The 10,863-nt window shown below is 38.0% G+C and overlaps 1 pseudogene; it reads left to right on the top strand.

The window, feature by feature from the left end:
• Nucleotides 1-8,006: 8,006 nt before the first annotated feature.
• On the top strand, nucleotides 8,007-9,355 carry LOC143689690 (recombining binding protein suppressor of hairless pseudogene; annotated as a pseudogene).
• The last annotated feature ends 1,508 nt before the right edge of the window (nucleotides 9,356-10,863 follow it).

A 10,863-nucleotide genomic window follows, 5' to 3' on the forward strand; every position in this document is an offset into this window, starting at 1 on the left:
TCCTTATTCCTGGCCTGGGGTGCTTTTCACCCAGGATATATCCCTAATGCTATTAGAAACACAAAGAGCACTAGGAAAGAACAGGCGGCAAATGTCAAAGCTGTTCCCATCATCCTGCCAACACTTTTAAGAACATTATTAATGTAGCATGCTGCTTTCACTTTTTATTTTTTCACACATAGCCAAGCTAAATACACTGAAGGAGAAGCAGCAGAGGCATTCTCCACCAGCTTTAACATCAGCCACACCCAAGCCTGTCCCTCCAGGCCCAAAAGTTGGAGCATCATCAGGCAGACTTGATGTTCAGAACCTGGAGTCCTCATCTCATCAACTTCACCCAGCCAAACTGGCTCAGGGCAAAGCCTGTTCCACCAAGCACTCTCTTTTGTTAGGCCTGGCAGAGCTCTGAATATTAAACAAACAACCCAAAAACTCTTTCAAGTTTATACATCAGATAAAGGAAATGCCTATTGACGTCATTTTATACAGAAAAATATCAATGGCATTTTTGCATTAAAATAGGTTGATTAGATTGATTAAATGCATTTCACTTACATGGGAATTAGAAAGAAATAGAGAGCACTATTGGTGAAACCAACAGTATAGTGCTATAAAGGGGACCCAAGAGATGGACCTGCTTAAAACCGAGGTCACCTTTCTGCAAGGTGTCAACTGAGACACAACAAACTAAGCTGCAGGGAGACAAAGGCGTTTATTTGGGGTCTTAGAATTGCCATATGGGAGAACAGATTCAGGTAGCAACCCAGATCATGCCCCGGTCTCAGTGCTGTCAAACAAGTGTTTTTAAAGAAAAAGAAGATTAGATAAATTGTCTGCGGCTGGGGGATATTTGGAATACTGCAATTGCCCTTCAGGTAAGCTAGTTTACTGAGTTCTTTATCTTGCGGTTTGTTTATGGTGTCCAATGTCCTGAAGGTTTTAAGGAGCACTATGCATGAAGCTTTGCATACCTTGACAGTTTGTGATATCTGGCTGAGACCTGCATAAGAGTAACCTCCAGAATGAATTCCCAGGTCCATTATAAATCTCTTAGTCATAGTGTAACCAAGAAATTTGGATTTAGGGAATGATTTTGATTACTGAATCATTATATAGATATTCCTTTTAATTTCTGGTATATTGGAACAGACGGAGGGAAATACCTGAAATCCCTAAATTGTAATCCAGCTGCCTTAATCTCTGATAATGATTGATTGCCTTTATTATTTTATGCCCCTGTGATTGTAAAAGCCTAGAGACTAACCTTCGTTTATACTCATTTATCCAGTTTTTCAACTTTAGAGTTTTGTGATCACTAAAGACAGCCCTAATATTTATCAATGAAGGGTCCTGGGTCAGCCCAGAACTGACCCAGCCCAAGTCCAAAGTTATCTTGATATCTGAGACTGGACCAACCAAAATGGGCCCACCTGACATGAGCAGTAGCTTAGACTTTAGCCATTATAATACTAGAAAGCCACACCCAACATCATATTAAGGCTACCATTTTCTTACATCTGTTCTGTGACTAATCATGTGATCAATCTGTGCATACTCAAAAATCTCCTCTAATTACATCATCATCTGGGGCCACTGTGCTCATTATCCTAAACCCTGACCATCTTTTAATTCTATAAAACTATCAGAATTACTGTAGTTTGGAGAGAGGTTTTGGGCTGATAGGCCATCTGATCTTCTGTCCCATGCCTTGTAATAACCTTTTCTCTCTTTGAAACCCCGGTTTCAAAGGTTACTGAAAAAATAATCATTTTCAGATAGCCTGTACTACACACACACACACACACAAAGAACTAAAAACAATAAAACTCATATTTTACACAACTGAGAATGCCCTGAGAAAATTCCAAATGAGTATCGTGTTTGACTCAGGTTAACATGATTTCTTTCAGCCAGGTACCATTAAGGGCTGCTTTGAACAGAACCAGAGAAATGAAGAAGTGGTTAAAGTATTAGTCAAGGCTCCAGGATGCTTGATACAAATCCCAACTCTCTTTCCTTATGCCCAGGACACCTCTGTGTGCTGCCAGGGCAGTGGGGAGCTAGGGTTGGATGACACAGGGCCCCTTCCACAGGGAAGGAGCACATTGCAGATTGATGTGAGTGGGTAATTAGAGGAGGGTAAAGAGGAAAAACTAACCATCTGAAGGTCCATAAATTAAAAGACATTCTACTCCCCTGCCCAAGCTGAAGCATTACTTTTCCTTTTAGGAAAGTTGTAGGTTTACAACAGGATTCCTATATACCACCTCATCACCACCTTGTATTGGTGGTGGAACATTTGTTACAATTGGTGATAGCACATTTTCATAATTGTACTATTAGGTAAAGTCCATGGTTTAACTGAGGGTTCACTGTTTGGGTAGTGTAGTTCCATGAATTCTTTTTTTTTTTTTTTTTCCGCATGGGCAGGCACGGGGAATTGAAGCCGGGTCTATGGTGAGCCTGCTGAGCCACCGTGACCTGCCCTTTTTTTTCTCCCCATGAATTCTTTTTAAAATTTTTATTCCATTGCCATATAGACAATCTGACATTTCCATTTCCCCTTTTAATAACATTCAGATACCTATTTTCATGTTACTTTTTAATAAATGTTGCCTCAAGCCTCGGCCCTTTTTCTGTTCTTGGTGAAGCACAGACCATCCACCCTGTCCATCCCTTAGCTGGGACAGCACCTTTTCTCTCTTTTCTCTCTCTTCTCTACCCCAGCAGACAAAGTAGAAAAATGTTGGTCCAAGAAGAACGACTGCTGTTCCTGTTCATATCACAGAACACACCCCTGGCGGTTGGCCGACACATGTACCCGGCCTGGATCAAACCCAGCTCATATGTGTGCCTCATCCTGCTACTCACAGCCATAAATCTTAACAGAACTTGTTCGCAGCCTCACAAGGCAGTTAGTTCTCCCCAAAGCAATTGTCCAGTTGGTAAAATTGTATGACACCACTTTTGCTTGCTAGAAAACAGAGGGTGTTCCATCTTTCAGTAGGCAGGCAAGCTTTAAAAGAAGACCCAAAGGAAAAAAACTAAAAATCATACACTTTTTAAAAGATGCGTGTAACAGTTTATGTATTTATTTTAAATTACATAGTAATAAATAAGTAAATAAAAACAAATGTTCTCACTGGTAAATGATGTAACTAAGGAATTTATAAAAAATAAAAATAAAAATAAACCCTTTATCATTATACCACTTTGACTTGAAGACCAACTTACAGATATAGGGGAATTAGATCCATCAAGATGGCAGTATAAGAAACTTTGAACAATCAGCAAAAACGTGCAGCTCTGTCTTTCTCAAAGCACTGGAAAACGGTTAAAGGGTTGCAGTAACCAGACAAGTGAATGAAGACAACACACCTTTAAAAACCATAGGAGGCAAAAACCACATGCACAAACAGTAGGAGAGATGGCATGGGGGCTCTTCTGGGGAAAATGGCAGAGTAGGGCGCTCCAAGACCAGCTCTTCCACCAAAACAACTATTATAGGCAGGAACTGTCTCAAACAACTATTTAGAAACTCCAAAGGCCAAAATAAAACTGCACAGCATCCAGGGAAGAGCAGGAGGAAGAGACGGATAAATTATGGTAAAAACTTAATTATTCCCTCCGTGTGACAACTGGCACCCATTCCCCACTCTTGCAGCAGGCCACTGTGGGGTCCAGCCCCTGGATAGCTGCTGCTAACAGTAAGGGCCATAAATATCCTCTTCCCTAAGAACAGGGGGGTGCAGGGTCGGTCACTGATTACAGCTTTTGATAACTGAATTGCTGGCTCCTGACTCTGAGAGCAGCTATTGTTTCGACCTTGCCAAGACAAAGGCATTGGCAGCCAATGTTTCAAGCATCCCCAGTAGGGCAGAGGTGGTGGAGATGTAAAGATGCGGGGCGGAGGGGTGAGGGGGGTGGGGGAGTGATAGAGGGTGGAGAGGTAGTTAGTTGAAAGGCTGCATTTGCTGGGCAGGCCAGGAAAGTTTTGAGAAGCCATCAGAGAAGCTTTTGTGCCCTCCCTGACTCTCTCCACAGGACACTTTGAAGCTGGTCTTTGCCCCTGTCTTTGTGGATTCCTGGCCCATGTTGGCTAAAAAAGACCAAGTTGGAAAAGTCCTCCCTGGGGTGACTGTCCCAGAATTTGCCCTCCAGAAAAAAAGCAGCATGAGACAATGAAAAGAATGTAAGAAACTGTAGAGCCAGACAGTCTGGGACAAAGCCTTCAGGCTTCACATACCCTGAGAAAGATGTTTGTCTCCTGGGAATCAGAGGAGACAATCAAACTCCTGTAAACAGAGCAACTCCAAAGCAACTAACAAGCAGAAGCCCAGGATAAGACAGGGACAACTCTGCAAACTGCAATCGCCTTGGGCAGACCTTCTTGACAGGAGAGCTGAAGCTCAAGAAAATCTATCTTATCACCAGCTGGTTACAAAACCTGGAAACAAATATCCTGGGGAATAAATCCCAGACTTCACATGTAAAAATATTAAATGTACAGTGTGCAACAAGAGTACGAGACAAAAAAACATGAGATCATGGCTCATTAAAAGGAAGAGGATAAAGTACAGAAAGCAACCAATGAAGAAGATAAGAATGTGGACATATTAAACAAAGTTTATCAGCTTAAAACTGTTTTTAAAAAAACTCATCTTCAAAAATGCTTAAGGAAATGAAGGAAAGTTAAGAGAAAGAATTACAGGGTATCAAGAAAACAATGAATGAACAATATGAGAGATAGTCTGAAAAAGTGAGGTAGACATTTTAAAAAAGAATCAAATGAACTACTGGAGTTGAAAACCACAATAATTGAAATGAAAAAAATGTCCAGGAGAGTTTCAAGAGCAGAATGCAACTTACAGGAGAAAGAATCAGTGAACTTAAGAGGAGAGACTTGAAATGAGTCAGGCCAAGGAACAGAAAGAAAAAAAGAAATATTAAATGTGAAAATAGCCTAAGACAGCTATGGGATGACATCAAGTGCACCAATGTACACATTATGGGAGACTGCAAAAGGGAAAAGAGAAAGCGACAAAAATAATAGTCAAGGAAATAATGACAGAGAACTTCCCAAAATTAGCAAAAGATGTGAATATGACATCTGAGATCAGAGAACACCAAATAGATAAGCATGAAGAAAAATATACCCTGTCATATATCAATTTCACTATCAAATGCAAAAGATGAGAGAAAGTTGTAAAAACTGCAAGAGAAAAACAATGTGCTGTATACAATGGAATCCCAGTAAGATACAGTGCTGATTTAACACCAGAAACCATAGAGGCAAGAGGGCAATGGGTTGAAATACTTAGGTGCTAAAGTAAACAACTGCCAGCCAAGAATTTTATATCCAGCAAGACTCTCTCTCAAAAATGAGGGGCAAATTAAGACATCCTCAGTTAATCAAAAGCAGAGGGAGTACCTCACTGCTAGACCTACCCTGCAAGCAATGCTAAAAGGAGTTCTTCAGAATGAAATGAAAGGCCATTAGATAGCGGTTTAAAGCAGCATAAAAAAATAAAGACCTACATTAAAGGTAACCACTTGGGTTTATATTTATAATTTATAATTATAATTATAAATGTCAGTATTACTGTATTGTATCATTTTACATGTAACCCCACTTCTTGCTTCCTATAGGGTATAAATGCAAATGCATAAAAAATAATAAACCTAGGTTTTTGGACATTGTAGAAAAATATAAGTGGTAACAAGTAAAAAAAAATGGTAGGGGAGCAGAGGGGTATAGGAAAACTACGCATGCATTCTATTGAAGTTAAGCTTGTATCAAACCAAATATAATTGTTATATATTTAGGATGCTAAAAAACCCTATGATAACCACAAGGAAAACAGATGAAAAATAAATTCAGATAGAAATGAGAGGGCACTCAATATGCTACAACACAATAAAACAAATAAATATAAAAGTAGGCTTTCACAGAAGTGAGGGACAAAAAATTTACAACACTCACAAGGGGTAAATAGCAAATTGACAGAAGTAGTGACTTTAAATGTAAATGGATTAAACTCTTCAATCAAAGGGCAGAGACTGGCAGAATGGATAAAAGAGCATGATCCACTATATCCTGTCTGAAAGAGACCTACCTTAAATTCAAAGACATAAACAGATAGAAAGTGAAAGAATGGGAAAAAATATACCATGCAAGTAATAACCAACAGTGAGCTGGGGTGGTTATACTAATATTTGATAAAATAGACTTGAGTCAAATACAGTTATGAGGTACAAAGAGAGCACTTAACAGCAGAGCCCCAAACCATGTGAAGCAAATACTGACAGATTTGAAGGAAAAAATTGACAATTTTACACTAATAGTAAGAGATTTTAACACACCACTGACAATAATGGATAGAACATCTAGTCAGATGATCAGTAAGGAAGTATAGGACTTGAATGATATACTAAACCAACTAGATCTAACAGGCATATACAGAACACTGCATCAATGAAATCAGAATACACATTGTTCTTACATGCACATGGAACATTGTCCAGGATAGACCACATGTTTGGTCACAAAACAAGCTTTAATAAATTAAAAAATACTGAAATCATACATTGTATATTCTCTGTCTGCAATGGAATGAAGCTAGAAATCAGAACAGAGGGGAAAGGGAAAATCCACAATTATGTAGAAATTAAACAATGTATTCTTAAACAACCCATGGGTTAAAGAGGAAATCAGAAGCAAAATTAGGAAATAATGCAAATGCAAATGAAAATACAATACACCAAAACTTACAGGATGCAGTGAAGGCAATGCTAGGGAAATTTACAACTCTAAGTCAGAAAAGTAGAAAAATTTAGAATCAGAGACCTAACCTCAAAACTGGAAGAACTAGGGAAAAAAAGGGCAAACTAAACCCATAACAAACAAAAGGAAGAAAACTACAAAGATTAGAATGGACACAAATGAAATAGAAAGCAAAAAATAATAATAATGATAAAAATCAATGAAACCAAAAGTTGGTTATTTGAAAAGATCAACAAGATCAACAAAACTTTATCTAGATAAACAAGGGAAAAAAGAGAGAGGATAGGAATAACAAAATAAAAAAGTAAAAAGGGGGACACTGCTACCGACTCCACTGAAATAAAAAGTACCGTAAGGAAATACTGTGAACAACTGTATGCCAATGAATTCCATAACCTAGATGAAATGGGCAAATTCTTAGAAACACACAAACTACCTACATTGACTCAAGAAGAAACAGAAGGAAAGATAGCTCCTGTTGTGATAGGTCTTTGAAACTATGAGACTATCATTCAAATGGAAGCATCATAGTTCTTTGGAGCCATTATGATCTCAAAAAGAAAGGAGAATGATAAAGATATACTGGCTGAGGTATTTTTTTAAATTTTTATTAATAAAACCAATCAACATACAATATGAACATTTTTTTCATCACATAGTTGTATATTCATCAACATGAGCATTTCTTAGAACATTTGCATCAGTTCAGAAAAAGAAATAAAAAGAAAAAAAATTCAAACATACCATATCCCTTACCTCTCCTTTTCATTGATCACTAGCATTTCACTCTACTAATTTTATTTTAACATTTGTTCCCCCTATTATTCATTTATTTTTAATCCATATGTTTTTACTCATCTGTCCATAAGGTAGATAAAAGAAGGATCAGACACAAGGTTTTCACAATCACACAGTCACATTGCAAAAGCTATATCATTATACAATCACCTTCAAGAAACATGGCTACTGGAACACAGCTCTACATTTTCAGGCAGTTCCCTCCAGCTTGTTGTGCTGGCAGAGAGAGAGAGGCTACATCTGAGCAACAAAAGAGGTTCTCTGGGGGTGACTCTTAGGCCTAATTTTCATAGGCTTAGCCTATCCTTTGCAGGGTTAAGTTTTATATGAACAAACCCCAAGATTGGGAGCTCTGGCTAAGGTATTTTGAGGTGCATCAAAGTATTCCAAACTGTGCCTTATCATAACATATTCTTGAAGTTTCATGGCAGGGATTAAAAGGAAACTTGGTGAGCAGCCTCCACCTAAACAACTCATTAGTTTTGCTTTTTTTTTCCCCCTCCTTGTGTGTATCTTATGGGCAGTGGATGGAAGAAAAAAAGAACAAATGGAATGTAATGGTTGTTTTGAACAAAGAATCTCAACCATGTGCATTTATTGGAATAGGAAATAGTGATCAAGAAATGTAGTATCTGAATTTAGAAGGAAAGAGCTATTGCACAGCCAAAACAGTTCACATATCTGATTCAGACAAGAGAAAGTATTTCATGCTGTCTGTAAAGATGTTCCGTGGTAACAGTGATAACACTGGTGTGTTCCTCAGCAAGCAGATAGAAGTCATCTCCAAACCTTCCAAAAAGAAGCAATTATTGAAAAATGCTGACTTGTACATTGCATCAGGAACAAAGGTCGCTCTGTTTAATCAACTTAGATTCCAGACAGTTAGTATCAGATACCTGCATGTAGAAGGAAGTAAATTCCATGCCAGTTCACAGCAGTGGGGAGCATTATCCATCCATCTCTTGGATGATGATGAATCAGAAGGAGTGGAAGTCACAGTGTGCAATTACTACATCGATTACAGGCAAACAACTAAACTGTGTATTCAGTTACTGGCATAGCACTCCCAAGACTGATAATTAGGAAAATCCATAAGTAGACAGCATTAGTAGTTGCAGATAATCCTGTGTCACAGCTCTATAAATGTGCATTTTACATAAGGATACAGAAAGAACATATTTGTACCTTTCTCAAGAAAGAATAATCCAGTTTCAAGCCAATCCTTACCCAAAAGACCCAACTAAAGAGATGATAAATGATGGCACTACCTGGACAATCATCAGTAGAGATAAGGCAGAGTATATGTTTTATAAGGAAATGGGTCCTGTCCTTGCCCCAGTCACACCTGTGCCTGTCATTAAAGTCTTCAGTTGAATGGCAGTGGGGACATAGCAATGTTTGAACTTATAGGACTGAATTTCACCCCACATTTACAAGTGTGTTTAAACTAGGTACAGATTTGGAGAATATGCTATGTGTTGTCCCAGACATTTCTGCACTTCGAGAAGTTTGGAGATAGGTCTGGCAGCCAATCCAAGTTCCACTAACTTTAGTTCACAATGATGGAATCATTTATTCCATCAGTCTTACCTTTACCTACACACCAGAACCAGAGCTGCAGCCACACTGCAGTGTGGCCTGAGCAATCCTTCAAGCCAATTCAAGCCAAGTGTCCCCAAATGAATCAAACACAAACAGCGAGGGAAGTTACACAAATGTCAGCACACAAATCCAACCAGTATCACATCATTTACAGCAACAGTGGTGTCCTAACTACTGTCTTTTTTGCTAGGAGTGACCTAAGTCCTGCAAAAAGTTGACCAAAAAAAGGAAATGAAAAAGATGAACAATCTTTTGCGGTTTCTTGAGAAAACTTTTCATACCAGGTGAATACATTTAAAAAACCCACAAGAGCTGATTTCTAATGCAGAAGCCGCAGTTAAAAACAAGCCACAGCAACAACACTCCCTCCCCCACAAAAAAAAAAAAACCAAAGAAAAAGGAAAGCATCAAAATGTAAGAATGCTATTAGAAATCGATTTTTCAGGTGTTTGTGTGTGTGTGTGTGTGTTTAGTTTTTGTTTGGTTTTGCTTTAATGTGCAAGAAATTGAAATGTGGCTGGAATAAAAGTTAAGCATACTAGAAGACACAAACCTTATATAGTTTTATGGACCAAGGAACTTGCATAAATTTTTGTAAAAGGTATGTTTTCACCATATCTTTTTTATATTACAGCTTATAGCAATACCTTTTGTTACCAAATAGATTGTTCCTCCCCTGCCCCCTCACCCCAGTCTCTCTCTACCCCAAGCAAACTTTGAGTTTTTGCTCTAAAGTACATTCAGTTTCCAAGCCTGACCAGTCTTGTTTAATCAAATTACAACTCTTCCAGGGTTATTTTGGTCTAAGGCTGGAACCATTTTTTGTTGTTATTTTTATTTTCTTTTTTTTTTTAAGCTGAAGTCTTAGAACGTTTCATAATTTGAATTTGTTTTTTATTTTAACAAGTTAAATCTTGTAAAGGTCTACATACCTTTTTAAAGATTATATGCAGTCTGTGCAAAAGCTTTTAAAAAATGCCTCTGCCTTGCCTACAATATAAGCAATGTATGTTAACTTAGTCTCTATCCTCAGACATTGTTATTAATCTCTTATTTATAGTGATAATTCAAGAGCTTCTTAATATTTACATGAGATTAAATGTGCCCATTTAGTCATTAATGAATTAATGGCACAGAACATGTTGGCATTTGAAGGGTTCTCTCCACTTTCCCTATAATTAAATAAATTTGTGTATTTCCAGTTTGTTCAGGTTTCATCCTTTACCTAATCTTGTATGTAACTTGTATTATGTGTATGTTAAACATTTTATTTTGAACTTGAAAAAAAAAAGAAGAAACAGATGATCTCAACAAACCACCTACTAGTAAAGAGATTACATCAGTCATCAAAAACCTCCCAACAAAGAAAAGCCCCAGACCAGAAAGTTTCACAGGGGAATTCCAGCAAACATTCCAAGAAGAGAACTCCACAAAGAAAATATCTGAAAAATATGCATATAGAAGAAAATGAGAAGGTGTGCTGGTCTGAATCTGTGGTGGACCCCAGAAAAACCATGCCCTTTGATCCTCATTCAATATTGCTGGGTGGGAGCATTTTGATTGTTTCCATGAAGATGTGACCCACCCAGTTGTGGGTGGTAACTTTTGATTAGATGATTTCCATGGAGGTGTGTCTCCACCCACTGAAGGTGGAGTTGCTTGCTGGAATCCTTTAAAAG

This window comes from Tamandua tetradactyla, chromosome 7, assembly GCF_023851605.1.
Source record: "Tamandua tetradactyla isolate mTamTet1 chromosome 7, mTamTet1.pri, whole genome shotgun sequence".
Taxonomy (NCBI): domain Eukaryota; kingdom Metazoa; phylum Chordata; class Mammalia; order Pilosa; family Myrmecophagidae; genus Tamandua; species Tamandua tetradactyla.